At 41.3% G+C, this 21,133-nt stretch overlaps 1 long non-coding RNA gene across 1 annotated transcript in view; it reads left to right on the forward strand.

The window, feature by feature from the left end:
- LOC149525661 (uncharacterized) overlaps positions 1–18,524 on the forward strand; it is a 59,986-nt gene extending 41,462 nt beyond the window's left edge. The window contains exons 2-3 of the long non-coding RNA XR_016348705.1: positions 16,781–17,011; positions 18,016–18,524. This is a non-coding gene — a long non-coding RNA (uncharacterized LOC149525661). The remainder of the gene's footprint in view (positions 1–16,780; positions 17,012–18,015) is intronic.
- Positions 18,525–21,133: the final 2,609 nt, after the last annotated feature.

Raw genomic sequence — 21,133 nt, forward strand, 5'->3', positions numbered from 1 at the left:
ATCGTGGCCCTATCTAAGTTATATTTGCCTAGTTTATCAATAAGAATATCATGCGAGACCGTATCAAATGCCTTACTAAAGTCTAGGTATATGACATCCACTGCTTCTCCCTTATCCACAAGGCTCGTTATCCTATCAAAGAAAGCTATCAGATTAGTTTGACATGACTTGTTCTTCACAAACCCATGCTGGCTATTCCCTATCACTTTATTACCTTCCAAGTGTTTGCATATGATTTCCTTAATTACCTGCTCCATTATCTTCCTTGGGACAGACGTTAAACTGACCGGTCTGTAGTTTCCTGGGTTGTTCTTATTCCCCTTTTTATAGATGGGCACAATATTTGCCCTTTTCCAGTCTTCTGGAATCTCCCCTGTCTTCCATGATTTTTCAAAGATCATAGCTAAAGGCTCAGATACTTCCTCTATCAGCTCCTTGAGTATCCTGGGATGCATTTCATCAGGACCTGGTGACTTGCTGATATCTAACTTTCCTACGTGATTTTTAACTTGTTCTTTGTGTATCCTATCTTCTAAACTTACCCTCTCTCTGCTTGTATTCACTACGTTAGGCACACCTCCAGACTTCTCGGTGAAGACCGAAACAAAGAAGTCATTGAGCGTCTCCGCCATTTCCAAGTTTCCTGTTACTGCTTCTCCCTCCTCACTAAGCAGTGGGCCTACCCTGTCCTTGGTCTTCCTCTTGCTTTTAATGTATTTATAAAAGGTCGTCTTGTTTCCCTTTATGCCTGTAGCTAGTTTGATCTCATTTTGTGCCTTTGCCTTTCTAATCTTGCCCCTGCATTCCTGTGTTGCTTGCCTATATTCATCCTTTGTTATTTGTCCTAGTTTCCATTTTTTATATGACTCCTTTTTTATTTTGAGATCATGCAAGATTTCCTTGTTAAGCCAAGTTGGTCTTTTGATTTTGATTGTGTTAATCAAAGCAATCTCTGATGCAGTAGATAAAATAAAAAAGCAAGTTCACTTTCTCCCACTACTAATCCTGCTCTCATTGGCCTCAGGGATACAGGGTGAAGCCCTATGTGCTAGCTCATGCAGATTTGTAATGTCCTCTTTTGGAGATGCAATTGACTTGGGACATCCACTAGGATTAGGCAGTCCACAAAAGTTTGTGATACAAATACAAGGTTGGCCTAACTAAGGCAAAGAGAGAGTGACTAAGGCCAGAAGACAGAAAGGAGCACAGTCTCAGATTGAAACAAGCTCTACAAAAACTGAGGGAGAATGTAAAGCTCAATAGAGACAGAAAACAAGATCACTATCAAGGAAATTAAGTATTTATGTTGTATAGTGAACCTGGAAGGCCTATGGGCAGACAACTGAGAGGCCAAACCAGCACAGAGATGGATCTACTATCTGATATTTATAGGTATGATCATAATACCTGAGGGAACTTTATATTTAGGCTTAGCAGAATTATAATTTGAAAAGGTAATATTTTAAGCACTCCAGAAATTTTTATCAATTTACATTTTTGACAGTTGAGGGGGGGAGGTCACACAATAATTTAATAACTGTTATTGAGACTCAAATTTAAAACTTTATAACCATTAAACACAAACACACACACACACACACAGAGTCAACATCATATGTCAAAATTATACAAAGTAAATAGTTTTACATCAAACATTAATATGATTTCAAGCAGTATTTTTCTTTCTTTGCTTATCTGTAAATATAGATTATCTATGAAATATTTTGTCTGTGCATATAGTGAAATTAGTATGTTGCAACGTTTACCAATAATCCTTCCAAGCTTATCTAACTGGACAATTTCATTCAGAAAAAAGCCATAAACTGCATAGTAGGGTGGTGGTGGGGGAGGGGAAAGCTTTAACAATATTTTTAATACTATGTTATGTACCCTAGTAAGTCAGCAACAGTTGCTTTCACAGCCAGCTAACCACACATCTGTGGACAGTAGGGAGGAGCTGGTTGGAGAAGAATAAAGATTATAGAAATAGTCATGCAGTTATGCTGTTTATTCATATGAATATCTGGGTAGTGCCAGCTTCATTGAAGACAATAGAAATATGAGCATGACCAGACACTCACTTATGGTGGGCATTGTGAAAAAAATATTTTTGTTTTCAGGAGGGGCTTGAGCCAAAGGATACAATGGCTTAGTGGACTAGAGTAAGGAATGTGATTCATACCTTAAGATGGCACAAAGAAAGGCATAGATAAGCTCATAAGAGAGAGAAAATTAAAGCTGCAGTGCAAAAGTCTTTTTTTAAAACTATTGAAGGAAATGAGAACTAAGGTTTAATAAATCTGGTGGCTTCCCAAACAAAAGTTAGAGGGGAATGAAAGCTGCTATTTTAAAAAGATGATTGCACAGTATGTGGTGTGGATTTAGTGGTTAGTATACCAAATTGGAAGCAAAGAGAGTTCCGTGTTCTCCCCAACTTTGCTACTGATCAGACAGGTGACATTAGCCAAGTCATTTCATCTGGCTCTGGCTCTCTTTCTCCACCCACACTCTGTTTAACAGTCTATTTGGAGTGGAAGCTCAAGGTGGGGACTGTCTCTCACAGTGTGTTTGTACTGTGCCTAGCACAGGAGAGGCCTGACCTGAGGGGACTTTAGACCATACTGTAATACTAATAAAATGTAAGGATGATAATACCAAATGGCAAATATTTGCAATGAGTAAATGTAAGTGATTAGTAAAAAGTCAGACAAGAAACCACCATTACAGCAAACGAAGGGCTGATGTATAATTATTACTGGTAGGCTTGGAAGGATTAGATTTTATTGGCAATTGTTGATAAAACTCTTAATTCCTTTTTAAAATAAACAGGCAAAATATTTCCAATGATAATAAACAGAATACACAGATAAGCAAAATAAGAAAATTACTGCTTGATAACTTACTAGAGTTTGGTTTGAGGGTATGTACTCTATATATTTTGATACATGATGTTGACAATTCATGTTTTAAGGGTTATACAGTCTCCATCATTGGAGATTTTTAAGAGCAGGTTAGACAAACTCCTCTCAGAAATACTTAGTCCAGACATGAGTGCAGAGGACTAGACCAGATGACCTCTCGTCGTCCCTTCCAGTCCTATGATTACATGATTCTCTAATCCCCTGTAGTCTGACACTCTCCCTTCACCCCATAATTTCCTGAAAATGAAAATTTATATCCATAAAAAATAGATATTTATCACAATGACTACAAACAATATAATTCTTTTATCAGTCATTGTAGATAATCTCTTTTTCTAAGTGACAGTTGTGATAAACTCTGTATTGTAAAATAAATTGAGATTTTACACCTTTTATAGGACCTATATAAACCAGATGGCGGGCAAGGCCCTTATGGTGTAAACTGGTAAGGCTCCACTACTGCACTTATTTACACCAATTTAAGGCCTGGGCTACATTTTTTACTTTCCCTCTTGGACGGATAGCAGTAAAATATATGGAAAATCCTAGAAAAAATGAGAGTTCAGCTCTAATCTCTCAAGCAGAGTATTAGTTAAGGATTACAGAGACTTGAAACACAGAGCATGATACTGATCTCACTTACACTGGTGTAACACCACTGATTTCAGAGGAATTTTTTTTGGTTTACCCCACTGAAATCAGCATTAGATCCTTAGTATCTATACAAGAATATTTCATCCAGCAAACTAATTGTGTTTAGTAGTTACTGATTTTAAATAGGGAGAAGTCATCAAGTCATTACTTCTTTATCTGTACGAAGTAATCCTCTCGATATAGGCCTCTAAGCAAAAGAGTACAATTATTTACAAGAACTATCAAACACTACAGAAAAATACATTCTCAAAAGATTTGAATCTAATTCCTCAACAAGAGAGGCTCATAATTCATTCTTAATAATTCAGGGCTAGACCTTCCCACTCCATGGAGAAGCCTACAGAAGGAGGGCAGAGGACCCAAGAAATTCAGTGAGGTGAATTCTTGAGTGTCACCAACTAATTGTCCTGTATCCATTGATAGATGCTTTTGATGACAAAGGTCTAGAGTTCCTTCCCCAGCACCAACATACTGTGGTGGGCTCATTGCACTACCCTGAGGAAGGAGATGTCATGTGAGAGTGGTAAGTAGAAGCCTCACTTCCTTCTCCCAGTGAAGAAGGAACTTTATTGGGGTAAAGAAAATGGTTGGTCCTCAAAGTGCCTTCTCTCTTCGTCTCTGTGCAGTGCTGCTGAGAACCTTACCCAGATCTCTCCTTTCTGATCTCCTCCTATCATTTCAAAGAAACACTACACACAGCCACACATTAGGAGGTAGAATGTAGTGGCTCTTCTTATTGTGTATCCAAGAGAACCTGCACAGAGGGTTTTAATGTTGGAACATTTGAAAGGCACATATCAAGGGTGGGTGGGTGGGTGGGTGTGTGGGTGTGTGTGTGTGTGTGTGTGTTTTAAATAACACTTATTATTTGCTAAGAGTAAAGCCATGCCATTTGTGACAGCACTAGAGGTGGAGGCAGATATATCCACCCTAGAGTAGTAAAATCCCCTGTTCCCCATGTGCTAATAAGGTTGCCTCAGGTCAATTAGGGACATGGGAATCCAGTTAAGGGTGCTACTTGTGGCTTTTCAAAACAAATGACCCTTTCTGGTAAAAGAGAGTGAGGAGAGATGGGGGATAAACTGCAGCAGAGAAAAAAGTCCTCTCCTGGGTGAAAGGCTGCTATCCTCCCTAAGGGAAGTAACCACACTGACAGACTGTTAGGGGAAGGATTGGTACCCAGAGGCCAGCATAACAACGCAACTCCCCACAATAGGGGCAGGGAGAGGCATTCCCTTTTTGTGTTATGGATGTGTTTCTTTGTTTGGCTGAAGAGTACACCTTGGGCCTGCCCTGCAACGCACCTTGTAAATACTGAATAAAATCCCAAGTGAGAAATAAAAGCTCCCCAGAGTGGGACTGATTTATTCCAGACCCCCAGCACGAGATGGGGAATGCTGAGCCCAGCAAGGTGACGGACATGCTTTGCCACATATTGAAATTTGTCTCATTGCTGCTCCGGCATTCTCCCCAAAACTGTGTAGTTCTTAAAGAGACCTTGTTTTGTGTGTGTGGGGGGGGAGGGGGGGGAATCACTTATCCACTGTGCACATCTTTTATCTTTAGTTCCTGCCTGTGGCAATGTTGCCCAAGAATAAAATATCACCAGAAATGGAAATGGCTACGGTCACACTTCAGATCCCACCAGAAAACTGATGAGCGGGTAAGCAAGGAGCTTTGTTGAGGTGCCAGGGGTACGTACGGCTTTTGTTTTGTGCAAGTTAAGTCCTCATTTAGATTTATAAATATTATCTTCTTAAGAGCAAGAGGCCAGAGCAACATAACTGGTTCTCAACACATTTCATTCTGCAAGCCTTCAGGGAAGTCCAATTGATAGCTCGTTTGCTATCCAAAAATTCACGTTTACTGGGACTTGACCTTTTTAAAAATATCTGGGGGGGGGTTGTTTGGTTTTCAAGGAGAAATTCCTCTTATGCACATATCATGTTCATAACACATAACATCACCAATATAAAACTACTGGCAGTTTAAATATAATTATAGACAGCAAGCATTGAATGGTCCAACAAGGGAACACCACAAGATCTAGACTTGATAATGTTGATAATGTAGCTAAGTGAAAACCAAGAACAACTGTCCAGCAACACAAAATACCAGGCTTAATAATTACTTTAAAAAAAATCTTATGACAACCCCAGCAATTCCCAAGTTAGATATATTAGAAGGCAAATACAATAGGTGAGTCAATTCACATACATTGGCAGAAACATCAAAGCCAGTGGGACTAACCAGAGGGAAATAATGTCACAAACTGGCAAAGTGGCAGCTTCAGTCACCAGTTTAAACAAATATCTGGTCGTTGAGAAATTACAAATTTAAGACCAAAATGCAAATGTTCGATTGGATGTTATTTTCACCTGAACAGCTGCGTATGAAAGCTACTAATCCAGCAAAGATATGGACAGACCTTGAAATGCCTTTGAAAGCAAATGCCTCAGGAAAATACTAGGTACTAAATTAAACTAATTTCTAACAAATACCATGATTCATGAGAGTTCAACAACTTTTATTGTTAAAGGTGTCTAGAAAAGAAGATGGAACTAGCTGGGATAAGTATTAAGAATGAAGTCAGAACATCTGCGATGGTTGAGTTGTTTGTAGCCACCTAAAGAAGCACATACAAGGGTGGACCAAAAGTACTTAGGGGAAAATTCTGAGACATAACAACAAAAGATGACATGCAAAGAGCAGCCCAAGATAGACAAGGGTGACAAAGCCTTGTTTATGACTTCAGCAACATTTAAAGGTGCAGGAAGGATTCAGATTATGAAAAAGTTAGAGTGAAACAGTAAGATGGCAATTACAAGGGTTCTAGGCTCCTTTTATGTTTTATTTTTGCCCTCTCCTGCAAAGTTTCTTTACAAACCGTATACAGGCAGTCCCCGGGTTACGTACAAGATAGGGACTGTAGGTTTGTTCTTAAGTTGAATCTGTATGTAAGTCGGAACTGGCGTCCAGATTCAGCCGCTGCTGAAACTGACCACCAGTTCTGACTTACATACAGATTCAACTTAAGAACCCCAAGCGTCCCCAAGTTAGCCGCTGCTGAAACTGATCAGCGGCTGATTCTAGGAAGCCCGGGGCAGAGCAACTCTGCCTCGGGCTTCCTGTAGTCAGCGCTGGTCAGTTTCAGCAGCGGCTGACTTGGGGACGCCTGGGGCAGAGCAGCTGGGGTGCTGCTGGGTTGCTCCAGTAGCGCCGCTCCTCGGGCGCTACTGGACCAACCCAGCAGCACCCCAGCTGCTCTGCCACAGGCGTCCTGATTCAGCCGCTGCTGAAACTGACCAGCAGCGGCTGAATCAGGACACCTGGGGCAGAGCAGCTGGGGTGCTGCCGGGTTGGTCCAGTAGTGCCCAGAGCGGCGCTGCGAGACCAACCAGCAGCACCCCAGCTGCTCTGCCCCAGGGTCCACAACAAAAGCCTGGTCTGCTGGGGGGGGGGCACACTAGCTGCGCCCCCCCCAGCAGACCAGAGACACGGGGAGCAAAGCCGCAGCGGCAGCGGGGTGACGCACCTCTGAGGCTTTACTCTGGAAAATGCCTCAGAGGCGCGGGACCCCGCCGCCGCTGCGGCTTTGCTCCTGGTGCCCCTGGTCTGCTGGAGACGGTCCCCAGCAGATCAGGGGCACCGGGAGCAGCTTTTCTCGCCCCGGAGGTCGAGGTGGCAGGACCACTGCCTGCGAGCTCCGGGGTGAGAGATTCCCGTTCGTAAGTGCAGATCCGACATAAGTCGGATCCGCGTAAGTCGGGGACTGCCTATACTGCAAGGGTTTGGGTCCTGACAGTACTCCTATTGTAGTCAGTGCAAAAACTTCTGATGAGTTCCATGGGAATAAGACCTTTCCCTTGGTCCTTTTCATTTCATTTCTCTTTTGTAAATTTCTCTTTCTCGTTATCTAATTTTCTAGGCACTAGTCCTGAGTCTTTTCAGTCTTTCACCATGCCTAAGGGAACTTGCTCCCAATTTATACACAAGCAAGAAGAGATCAGGACTAGTGCAGTGCAGGAACCGAATTTTCTGTTCAGAAAAATATAATCCTGAGAATTTGAAATTTCATTCGAAATCAGAAAAAAATCAAGCCAATTCAAAATTTTCTGCAAAACAGGAATTTCAGAAAATGTTAGTTTTGGGTCTGCTGTTTAGATCAAAACATGTCATTCCAACTTTGACTTTCTAAAATAAAAACATAAGAATTAAATTTTTGAAAAAATGAACAATCTTTCTAAGTAAAAATTAAAAACCTTTTTTCTCTTTGTTTTCAAAGACATTTAATCAAAAAGGACATGTTCAAATATACAGTTTCATTTGATGAAACAGCATTTTCCAACAAAATCATATCATTGGAAAATTTTGCAACAGTTCTAATCACAATTTTTTAATATATTTTTATATATTTTATATATTAGTTATATATTTGTGAAATTAGCTCAGGATGGGTACAATTTGAGTGTGCCAAAAGCCAAAACAGAGACTAATTCTAATTTAATCCTGCAAAATAGGGTTTAAATGGGACTACATGGTGCATTGGTGCTGTGCACATGGGTGAATTAGCACAATGGATAGTATAATATTCAATTGCTGTTACACCAAACAATGCTGTGAATTCTATAGGTAAAGGTAGGGTAAATAGAGTAGGGATGTTAAATTTAGATTAATTGGCTAATCAAATAGTTGATGCAATTTCCATTGACTATTCAATTAGTCGATAAGGGTGCCTCCGCCTTTGAAGTGTAGCAACAGCCTCAGGGCTGTTGCTACACTTCAAAGGTGAAAGCGCTGTGGGGAAAATGGGGCCAACGGGGAACTCAAGCGGTCTTCCGGTGGCCCCTACGATGTTTCAAACCAGCAGTGTTGCATACACCCGGGGTCAGCGGGGGAGACCCCAGATGACCCTGGGCTCCACATGGTGCTGCCACTTTGAAGCGCCCCTCTTCTTCCCCCACCCCTTTGCTTCCTCTTTCTGTCAGAGGCAGCAAGTGAGGGGAAGGGGAAGGACAGACAACTAGTCAACTAGTGTGTCAACTATCTGATAAGCATTTGCTTATCAGATAGTCAACTACCATAGTCATTCACATCCCTAAAATAGAGCCCTGCAATCCCACAAATATCCATTTTATATCCATGGGTTTCTGCAGATGTAGATATCCGCAGTTCATTTTTGCAGATGTGGATGCAAAAATGGATACAAATTTTGTATCTAGAAACCTGCAAATTTGCAGATATGCACTTCATAGCTGTGGTTATCCATAGCCACCAACGTCAATGTGGATATCCGCAGCTCATTTTTGCGGATACAGATGTGAATGTGCTACAGATTTTGTGTCTGCACTGGCCTCTAACGATAAATTTTCCACGATGTCCCACCAGCACTTTTTTCAGTTGTTCATCCCTGTTTCATACAAATTTCCTTTGGACTGCAAATATCCCAGTTAATGAAAACTAGGTTCAGGCAGGGTTTTGTGTGTGTGTGTGTGTGTGTGAATAGTGTGTGTGAATAATGTGGGTGAAAATGCACTTCAATATAAAACTCTGGATGTCGTAATGTTGTGCCACTCAGCCATTTATGGGAGGTCTAAGAAGTTTGCTCGGCCAGAAGAAGGTGCGGGAAATGGCTAGGGCCAGCTAAATGCGTAGGGCTTTTTCTGCTTCTGTGCTTTCTGAGAGTGTCACTCTTAACTCAAAGCCATCAGAAGCTAGACATGTGAAACCACTGCCACAGGCTAATGTCAGTGGGACTGTTAGTGCCATGGTCTAGCAGATATGCATTGGTCTGGAACTCAGAAGATGTGGGTTCTATTGCCGTATAAGGCCCTACAGAAGGAAAAGTTGGAAGACAACCAGTGGAGGATTTTTATAGTTCAGGTATAAATAGACGTTCACACACACACGGTGGAATAGTTTACTTTTAGCTGCTTCGAACCTGCTGTACGTAGTTTTGAGGACAACCTGGACTGCTGTAATGTTAAAATGCCATTAGTACCACCTGAGTAAAAACTTCCTCATTGAAGGTGAAAACTGAATAGTTTAGCACGGACGATAGCACCCATTTTGATAGTACATTTTCCCTCATTTCTCTTTGCAAAAGTGAATGAAAAACTAAATAAAGAGTCCCATGTTTCAATTTCTACAATATTAACTCAGCCACATTGTGAAAGTGTAATATTTTCTATACTTACTATTTTTTTTCTTGTGAAATGTTTACCTTCAGTTCGTCCTGATCCTGCTAGTCTTCCTCACTCAAATAGATACAGCTAATCACATGGACATGAGTGGAATGTATTTCCATGAACATAAGTAGAATTTGTCACTATTCTCAAACAAAAATTAGAAAGGCAATGTCCAAATGATGTCATTTTTAAAGAATATCATATGTGCAGTAAGGATTATTGCTCTTTATCTGTATTATTTTAACTGATTATTTCCATATGTCTCAGGGCTTGGATTTAATTAACAGCAATGTTCTTGCTATGTAGCGTGTAATGGTTATGTTACTTGGTAACTGCAGACTGACTTGCCACTGGTCTGCACCTTCCATAGTTTTTTACACCTGTACACGTCACGGTAAGATTTTATACGTGCTTTGCACAGGACTAAGTGGCGATGCAAGAACCAAAGCAGTGGAGTATCAGGCCTCTTACCTTTAATGACCTAAACTATGAACCCCATATCAGTGTGGGTGAGACTCCAGCTGGCATTCAGCTAGCCTAGCTGGCTCCTTTGCCATCCCCAAGTAAGGGGCATAGAGGCACTTTCCAGCTATGCATTACCTAGTGTAAATTACAGCAACTTCTCGGTTCCTCTAACATAGAGTGGGTATGGCACAAATTCACCCAGGGTATCAAGGAATTGTAACCAGCTCCTTGATACTCCCAAATTTCTGAACTAAGAACATAAGAGTGGCCATACTGAGTCAGACCAGTGTTCCATCCAACCCAGTATCTGGTCTTTTGATGTTCATCAGTGCCAAATGCTTTGGAGCGAATGAACAGAACAGAACCTGTTGTCCAGTCTCAGCATTTTGCAGTCGGAGGCCTTGGGACACCTAGAGCACGGGGTTGTAATCCCTGATGATCTTGGCTAATAGTTGCTGTTGAACCTAGACTTCATGAACTTATCTAATTCTTTTCTAGTTATACTTTTTTGCCTCCTCATGATTTTATAGATCTCTATTATACCCCCCCTCTCAGTCATCTCCTTTCCCAGCTGAATAGGTCCGGTCTTTTTAATCTCTCTTCATATGGAAGTTGTCCCAGACCCCTAATCTTTTTTTGTTGCCCTTCTCAGTGCTTTTTAAAATTCCAATGTATGTTTTTTGAAATGAGGAGATGAGAACTGCACAGAGTATTCAAGGTTTGGGTGTGCCATGGATTTATATAGTGGCATTATGATAGAAAATATCTTTTTATTGATTCCTTTCCTAATGGTTCCTAACCTTGTTAGCTTTTTTTATGGCTGCTGCACATTTAGCATATATTTCCAGAGGACTATCCATTACTCAAAGATCTCTTTCCTGAATGGGAACAACTAATTTAGACTTCATCATTTCATATGTACATTTGGGATTATATTTTTCAAATGTGCATTACTTTGCACTTACCTACATTGAATTTCCTCTGCTTTTTGTTGTCCAGTCAACCCAGTTTCATGAGTTCCCTTTGTAACTCTTCAAAATCAGCTTTGAACTTAACTTTCTTGAGTAGTTTTGTACCATCTCACTGTTTACTGCCTTTTCCAGATCATTTGTGAATATTTTGAGTGGCACTGGTCTCAGTACAGATCCTTGGGGGACCCTGCTGTTTATCTCTCTCTACTGTGAAAACTGACCATTTATTCTTACCTTTGCTTTCTACCTTTTAACTAGCTGCTGATTTGGGAAAGGATCTATCCTCTTATTCCATGTCAGCCTCCTTTTCTTATGAACCCTTGGTGAGGAAACTTGTCAAAGATTTTCTGAAAGATTTTCTATCCCCACTGGATAACTCTTGTCCACATGTTGGTTGATCCTCTCCAAGAATTCTAATAGGCTGAGTAAACATACGTTCCCTTTACAAAAACCTAATTCACTCTTCCCAAGTATGCTGTCTGCCAGGGGTCCATATCTGAGCTGTTATGCAGGGATTGTTGAGGATCTTACTACGCATCCATGTGGGCAGTAGTGATACTCTGACAGATGATCCCAAGCAGATCACAAGAGACTACAGGGCTCTGGGTCTTACGGTGAAGTAGTTGGGAGAGGCAGGTGGTGTTCTCTTTGATCTTTCCAGTCAAGAGTAGGTGTGCAGGCAGAGAGAGATGCATCCTGAAGTTGAATGCCTGGGCTATGAGGATGGTGTCACCAGGAGGTGTTTGTCTTCCTTGACAATGGACTGGTATTCCAGAACTAAGGAGTGCTAAGTGGAGATGGTGGCCACCTATTGAAGAATGGGAAGAGCACAGACTGCTTATCTGGTGAGGAGAGGTTTAAACTAGGCTTGAAGGAGACAGATGATAAAACTCCAGAGGCAAGTAAAAAACATGGAGACCTGGAAGAAAACCCAGAATCGGGAGCAAGCTTGGGCTGTTCTAGCAGGAGTAAGGGAGAGACAAGAGAGTACATAGGGGAAAATCAAATGAGTATCTTAGAAGTTTGTATATTAATGCAAGAATTATGGAAAATAAATGGCAAGAAAATGAAATGCTAGGTAATAAGCAAGACTATGACATAGGTGGAATCGCAGAGAGTTGATCTAGAAGGGCATAGCTTGCTCAGGAAGAACAGGCAGGGGCAAAGGGGCCTTACATATGAAAAATGTATGCACTTGGACTTAGTTTGAAATGGAGATAGGCGATAGATCTGTCAAGCGCCTCTGGTAAGGATAAAATGGGTAAAAAACAAGGATGATGTCATGGAAGGCATCTACTACAGACCACCTAATCAAGAAGAAGAGATAAGGTAGGCTTTTTCTAAAGTAACAATTATGGAAAGCACAGGACTTGACGGTGATGGAAGCCATCAACTACCTAGATATCTGTCGAAAAAACAATACAGGACACAGATTATCCAACAAGTTCTTTGACTGTAAGGGGGACATTTTTTGTATTTCAGAAGGAGGAGAAAAGCTACTAGAGGAGAGGCTGTTGTAGATCTGACAAACAAGGAGGAACTGGTTGAGAATTTGAAAGTGGAAGGCAACTTAGGTGAAGCTGACAGTACTGACAATGGATTTCAAGAAGGCAGAATTTAACAAACTCAGGGACTTGGTAGGTAAGATCCCATGGTAAGCATGTCTAAGGGGAAAAACAGTGTGAGTTGGCAGTTTTTCAGAGAGACATTACTAAGGGCACAAGAGTAAACTAAGTGCATAGGAACAATAGGTAATATGGCAAGGGGGCACCATGGCTTAACTAGGAGATCTTCAATGATCTGAAACTCTAAAACAGTCTTACAAAAAATGGGAACAAATTACAATGGATGAATATAAACAAATAACAAGTTTATAGGGACAAAATGTGAAAGGTCAAGGCACAAAATGAGATTGAACTAGATAGAGACAGAAAGGGTAATAAGAAAACATTCTACAAAATACATTAGAAACAAGAGGAAGACTAAGACCAAGTAGGCCCATAACTCAATGTGTGTGTGTGTCAGGGGGCGGGGAGAAAACAATAAAAGAGAAAGTGGAAGTGGTGGAAGTGCTAAATGCTTTTTTGTTTGTTCTTCTCCAAAAAGGTGAATAGTGATTAGATGTATAACATAACAAATGCCAATGAAAATGAAGTAAGATCTTAGAGTAAAAAGGGGAGACCAGTTAAAATACATGGTGAAATACATCCTATATTGTGCTCATCCATGTGTCTAATAATTCTGTTCTTTACTATTTTCAACCAATTTGCCTGGTACTGAAGTTAGGCCTACCAGCCAGTAATTGCCAGGTTTGCCTCCTGGTGCTTTTAAAAAAAAATCAGTGTCATATTAGTGTCATCTGCTAATGAGGCTGACTTAAGTGAGAGTTTATATACCAAAGGTAGTAGTACTGCAATTAAATATTTAAGTTCCTTCAGAACTCCAGGAGTGAATTCTGTCTGGTCTGGGTGACTTATCAAATTTAATTTATCAATTTGTTTGAAAACCTTTTCTACTGATAGTTCAGATTTGAATAGTTCAGATGTGGGAATCTCCCTCACATCCTCTCCTGTGAAAATTGGTGCAAAGAATTCATGTAGCTTCTCCACAAGCATCTCTTTAACCTCTCAATCATCCAGTCACCTCACAGATTGTTTGGAAGGCTTCCTGCTTCTGAGGTACTTACAAAAACCAGAAGCATTTTTTTTGGTCTTTTGCTATTGTTCTTTGCTTTTTGGGGGAGGGAGGTCTTCCTAATCATACATTTACATTTGAAGTGCTGGAATTGATATTCCTGTTTTCTTCTGTAGGATTTGACTTTCAGTTTTAAATATTTTGTCTCTAACTGCCTTGTTTACTCTCTTCAGTCATGTTGGCTTACATCGGATCCCTACTTACAAACGGGGTGAGACAACCCCACACTAGCTGCTTCCCCCCCAGCAGACCAGGGAGACGTGGAGCTAGCGCCTCTCCCCAGCAGACCAGGGAGACGCAGTCATTAATGGTGTTTTAGAAATGTTGTCCCATCCTGAGGTGACATGTAGATGGTTTTTCTGTTTTAATGGCTTCTCTAATCTCCCTGAGCATTTCACATTCACCATCACTATCTTGGTCAGGTAGTTGATTGTATATTCCTTCTGCTACAAAAGTATGCAATTTCTATCCATAGAGAGACTATTGTACAGGTTGTTTCATTTACGATATTTACTCTATTTGACTCCATGCTTTCTTTCACATTTAGTGCCATTCCCCTACCAGCATGACCTCCTCTATCATTCTTACATATTTTCGTATTCTGATGTTACTGTGTCCCATTGATTATCATCATACCCCACCAAGTTTCTGTGATGCTCATAATATAAATATCTTCATTTAATACCAGGCACTCAAGTTTGTACATCTTAGTAATAAGACTTCTTGAATTTGTGTACAAATATATAATGTGTCAATATTCAGTTGTCTAACTTCAAATGATGTTAGTAAGTAGTTCTTGGATGCAGGCGAGAACCTGGATCTAAATTAATCTTGTTGTTTTATAATCTCCTAATTTTCCCCCTCTCGGAGATACTCTAACGTTTAGTAAGATAAAATTTGATGGCTGACATATTTATTATGTGCAGGGCTCGACAAATTATACAATCTACTGGCACGTGACGAGTAGATTGTAACCCAGAAGAGCCGGGTTCGGGCGATCTGCGCATGCGCAGATCGCTGGACAGCGCGGATGGCAAGTGGGGCTCGCCGCGGTTCGGCGAGCCCTAATTATGTGTATAATAGTTTACCTGCTGAAAACAGACTTTTGAATGTAAATTATCTTAATAGATCTTAATATGCTGAAACAAATTAACTGCACTAAATACAATGCTTACAATTTTCTTTTCCTATCTCTTGTAGTTGTAGTGTCTTCTGGCCCTACTTTTGGACAAACAGGTGTTTATGGTGGAAAGGGGTTGAAATCTGTGTGTCAGAAGACTGTAGGTGACCCGCAGGGCTAGATCATAGATCTACTGCAGACATGTAACTTCATTTTCAAAATGAGTGTGCAACTGTGGGCCGAAATTCCATGCTCTCACCACGTAATCACATGCAAAAGTGGGCAATTATACTTATTTGTGCTCAGAGTCACAAGCTAATTAGGGGCACATGAACCCAGCCATTTGTATGCGTGGTTGCACAAATAAAGATTTAAAAAGTCAGTCGTTAAGTATAAGAGGCATTTAATTGTTTGATCAAGTATACTCAGGATGAAATTCACTCTTAATAGACCTAATTTTACAAGACCTATGCACCACTATATTGAGAATAGGACATAAGTGGGAGTTAGATGGGGGCTCCTTGTGCTGTCTTTTTTGTACAAAGGTAGATTTCACCCACCCAACAGTTTGCTGTAATGTGTACATGTGATGAGCTATATTTTGTAAGCTTGCTTTCTTCGGCATTTTGTAATGGACTGAAAATATTCAATGAAAGTCTGGGAAAGTTAATTTACTTTTTAAAAATGTAAGTAAACCTCTTTTGGATCATCCATAGCATCTTTTCTAATCTCTGTCTGTCTTGTATGAGTGTGTGGTGAAGTTCTTTACTTGTGACAGAGTGCTGAAGGCTAGCAGTTAGCACTCCAAGTCCACTCACTATTAGTTTTAATTAGGTTCCCCTGGAGCAGCCCTTGTAGGACGGAGGTGTACCAGAGTGGGGCTAGTGAGTCAGAGCCAATTAGCCCATTAACAGGAAAGCTATATAAAAGGACACAGGAAAGGGGAGGGGGGGGAGAGAGAGAGAGAAAGAACGAATGAACGAACTTAGTGTGACAAAGGGGCTTTTTGAGTAAAGACACCTTATGTGGCTCTCTCCCTTTGGAGACAGGATTAGAAAGTTGAGATATAGGGTGTGTCTAGACTACATGCCTCCTTCGACGGAGGCATGTAGATTAGCCAGATCGGAAGAGGGAAATGAAGCCGCGATTAAAATAATCGCGGCTTCATTTAAATTTAAATGGCTGCCCCGATCTGCCGATCAGCTGTTTGTCGGCAGATCGGGGGAGTCTGGACGCGATGCCCCGACAAAGAAGCCTTTCTTCATCGACACAGGTAAGCCTCGTGAAACAGCTGATCGGCAGATCGGGGCAGCCATTTAAATTTAAATGAAGCCGCGATTATTTTAATCGCGGCTTCATTCCCTCTTCCGATCTGGCTAATCTACATGCTCCGTCGAAGGAGGCATGTAGTCTAGACACACCCATAGTGTGTAAAGCTACTGAATGTTGTTGGAGGGGCTGAAATTAGGGAAATAAGCTACACAGTGGCACTTACAAATAGGGAGGTAACAATTTTTAAAAAAACAACTAACCATGTGACTGATTGAATGTCAATTGTTTACAGGGTTAAACGCTCTGTGGGTTAACCCTGGCAGTGGTCGAGAGTTTAACCAGTAAGTTTCACAGATAAGCTAATGCTTATTGGTTAAATGTTCGATTGGTTAAACAATAACCTCACTACTTACAAACAAGATGTCAGAGTGGGCTGTGTTTGTGGAACAGACAGGGGTGTGGCACGCTGCCTGTCACGATTTGGTGCTTGTGCAGGATTTGCGACTGGAGAACTTGGTGAGGAGCTTTGGCAGTCTGGGTGATAGAGGGAGGCTGCAATGGCTGGTGGAGCAGCTGAGAGGGCTGCAGGAGACCCTGGAGACCAACCAACAATCCCACCATGCAAAGAAACAGTCCTTGCTTGTCTGGCAAGCGGAGCAGCGAACAAGCCTGCGGGAGTTTATAAAGGAGCAAGCCAAGGTTCTGCAACTGCTCCTGCAAATGTTGGTGAGTACTGTGATGGGAAAGGGCACAAGGGACATGATTCTGTAAGGTGGGGCCTGCTGGTCACTCTGAGACATTTTTTTATTACTCTTGAAAGTGTGGCATTGGAAGTTGATTGGCCTTTGGAGCGCATGCTGTGTGACTAGGAAAGCAAAGCCAGCATACAGAATGGTCTGTGATGGATAGAGGAGAGATTATGGTGTGCTTAAGGCAGCCATCCTGTCCATTTAAAACTACAGACTGAAGTTTGGAGGGGGATTATGGCCATGAGCATTTGCACAGAAATTAGCCGATTAGGCCACTTATTGGTTAAGGCCAGGTACCCAAATATTGGGAAATATTACAGACTTGGAGTCTGGAGTTTCTTCAGAATCTTTCTAACAATAATGAGGTGTGGGTTAGGGGGCATCAGCCAGTTAATCTTCGAGCCACAGTTAAATTTGCAGAGGGCTCTCCGAAGATGTACATTCCTAGAGCGAGTCAACAGTTTAAGGGACTAGATCTAGGGAGGATTGGAGAGTTTACAGCTGGAAAGAAGCGGGAGAGGTTCCAAGGAATTTGGGGGTTGGGGGGTTGGGAATAGTGTCCTTCTCATTCATATTAAGAGACTATAAACCCACAGCCCATGAATGGACAGTTGTGGGGTTTTTGGAAATTTTTTTTGGTTGGGCCAGGACACCCCATGCCAACTTCAACAGGGAAGAAAAAAGAATGTACCTACTATTTTGGGAATGGTAAGAAGCAGGCATTAAAAGGATCTAGTGGACATAGCATCATCCTGTTCACTAATCAAATGGGGGCTTGGTGGAAAACCTCTCTGGAATCTTCCTGGAGCAAGGATCAAAACTGCTATACCATGACATTTAGAAGCAAAAAGGTCTTGGGGCAGTCTGTGTTTGTGGAAGAGGTGGGTGTGCAGCACTTTTGCCAAATTTATATGGACCTTACAATCACAGTGATGGCTCATAGAGAAGATATTGATCTTGACAAAAATTTCTTTTTTTCAGATTGTTTGCAGATTGTTCCATCTCCTCCCTAAGAGTCATGACAGCTGACTTTGAATCAAGTCTTTTTAGTTGCAGTTTCTTTGGACATGAGAACTTGGATTTCAGGCTTTTAATTTTACTTCCCTCCTATCATCAGTCTTCCCCCCCCCCCAATTATGTTTTCTGCATTCCTGAACGATGTCATGCAGGTAAATTTTAAATTTCATATAAGTCAGCTATTCTCCTTACCTATGATTTATCTAGTTCAGTCATTACAGAGAAACTTCACATCAGGAGTCTGAGTCTTCTCTTGCCCCAGTGAAAAGCAGGAGTAATTCCACTGAAATCAAGCTGAAGGGGCCTGGTTCCCATTTACCCCATGTGTGCCTGGTTCCCAGTTACCCCATGTTTGACAAGTAGGTGTCAAACTCTATTGAAATAGTATGTGCCTCCTTACCCATTGCCTTGGGGAGAGACTGGGGGAAATGGTAGGGAGGTGTAATCCAATGCATCCTCTGTTCCTCTCAGTGGCTCACTGTTTTCGTCCTCTGAGGACATTTTTTCGTGAGGCGAGTGCTTCATGCATCTACATGAAATTTGCTTTGTAATATTTTTCCAATAATTCAGGGACCCAACTGGAGAATGGTGCTAGATCCTTTACATACATATTGAAAGAGATGGTCCCCACCCGCAAAGAATGTGCAATCTATCCTTCTGGTTTATAGGAACTACTTGCTGCAACCACTAGGTGTCAGGATGTTTCTTTTTCAGGGTGGCTGGGAGACAGTGTGTTGTAATAACAGTCCTCTTTGCCTCTCCCGGACAATCCTCCTTACCCCAATTGTGGTGTAATGAAAATCAGAGACTGGAGTATCACAAATACAATCACCAGTAAGTGGATCTTCCTATTATTACATTTAGCCACCACCAGTAAAACAGGTCCGGTATGGATCCGGTGTATCCTCATCATCACCACCTGCTATGGCTGTCTCAGCCCAAACATTCCAGGATAGAGGTTGTAAGAGCTGGGATCTAGGAAACAGAGGAAAGCATTTGAACATAGGACAAGTGTTTTCATTCAAGTTTGCAACTTCGGTCTCTTGTAACATTCAAATCACTGACGGGTGTACAAGTGTCAAGTCCTTTTCCCCTTCCAGTTAATCAGGCATGGTCTATATTAGACCAGGCAGGCTGGCTTAAGGTAAGCCGACTCCCGCTAACTGTGGCAGCATCCTTACAGCAGGAGGCCAACAAGAGCACATGCTCCCATCAGCTTCCCTTATTTCTCACAGAAGGAGGAGCACTGGACACCAGCAGGGGCTGCCTTCAGCATTTGATTTATGGGTCTACATTAGACCTGCTAAATCGAATGCTAGAGGGTCAATCTCTCACTCGTGTAAACATGACCTTACAGTGGAATCAAGCCCCGAGAGAATGGCTTTGAGTTATAATGAAATCATTTTAGGCACTGGAAATGCAGTGCAAGGTAATGGTTAATCAGGGTTTGGAAGTGTGGGTTCTATTCCTGATTTTCCTGTTGACTCTGTGTGACCTTAGAGAAATCACTTAATCTCTGACTCATCTCCTCCATCTGTAAAATGGTGATGTTAAAGTTTGCTTACCTCACTGGGGTGTTGTGCAGCTTGCAGATATTAATTAACCTCCTTCTGATCCAGTTTGAAAGGTGCTATAGAACGTACTGTTAATGCCATAATCACTGACACTTGGCAAAAGAAAACCCAACAGAGAAATGAAGAAAAATGCATTTAAGATAAATTGTGCAGTTGTACATTTTAAAGTGTAACCAGATTGAAAGACTGAATGACATTCATTGAAAGACATTCATTTTATAAACTGAATGACACACTCTGAAACATGTAGATGATGTTACCATTAGTCCAGACTTTGGGCCCAGATGCCCAATGGGAGTTGAAATCAATGGGAGTTTGGTGCCTATTTTTGAGGATCTGACCCCTCTTGGTCTTCAGCTTTCTTCTGGAGCTTCATTTGAGGGGGTTAGTTTAAAATTGCCTCAAACTGCAAGCCTTGCTGTCTTCTGTACAATTTACCGTCTTTAAAATATCCATCCCAATATTACAGGTAACACACGGTACAATTTAAAAATGCCTGATTCTGATCTCACTTGTAGTACTTGCATCCCTGTTCTTTTATACTAAAGTCTGTGTCAAATCCTAAAAGGTTTTGGCAGGAATAGTTCCACTGAAGTCCGTCTGAAATCAGCTCATGATCTGACCTGGTGTGGTTATATTAGTGTTTGCAACAGAAAATTCAGGCCTGCTGTTGACATTTTAATGGTTAACACTTTCTTGCCAATTCTAATCTTTCGGGCATGGATGACATGGAGGAACACCATTGAGAAGTTATTTTCATGGGCTACCATTACTTCCCATAGTGTGTTTTTTTTTTCCTCTCCCTTGTTGCCTCATGTGACTATTTTGAGAAACCATCACAAAGAGCTGAGTGCACAGATTATTTGTATTTTAAATAAAGGCAAAAAGTAGGAATGGAATCCCAAACCAAAAACCCAGAATCCCCCACATTTGAGAGAGAGCTTAGATCTACGTGTGACCACTCTGGTGACTCTCCAGCAGAAGTGTAGAAATTACTGGGTAAGCATGTATAAATTATTTAGAAGTATATTGTACATGCATAATGGAACCCCTCAAACGTGTCATGATAGAACTACATGCATTAGTTATTGGAAGAACACCGGGTACCCTTTAAGTCCAAAGGACAGGGACTTAAAATTTGCCATACCATATTAGATCAATGGTCCAAGTAGTATCTTGCTTCCAGCCTGTTCCTGATGCATCAGAGGAAAGTGAAAAGTTCCCATAAAGCATCTGGCCAAAAACAGTGGTGTACATGATAAGGATAATTCCATTGAGACGTTTAGTGATTATGTGATACCCTGGAGCGTAAGAGTAGATCGCTTTTTTTTTTTGACATGTACAACTACAAAACTTAGTGAGTGGTAGGCAGGATTTTCAAAAGCTTTCAATATCTGCCAAGCTGAGCCCTTGTTGAAGGCAAAGATCAAATTCTCATTGACTTCAGTGGGAGAAAAGTTACGCCAATTCTGAGTGCTTTTGAAAGTTCCACTCAAAATGTACCCAGT

The sequence above is a fragment of the Pelodiscus sinensis genome, chromosome 1 (assembly GCF_052426305.1).
Source record: "Pelodiscus sinensis isolate ZL-2025 chromosome 1, ASM5242630v1, whole genome shotgun sequence".
In the NCBI taxonomy this organism is placed as follows: Eukaryota; Metazoa; Chordata; order Testudines; family Trionychidae; genus Pelodiscus; species Pelodiscus sinensis.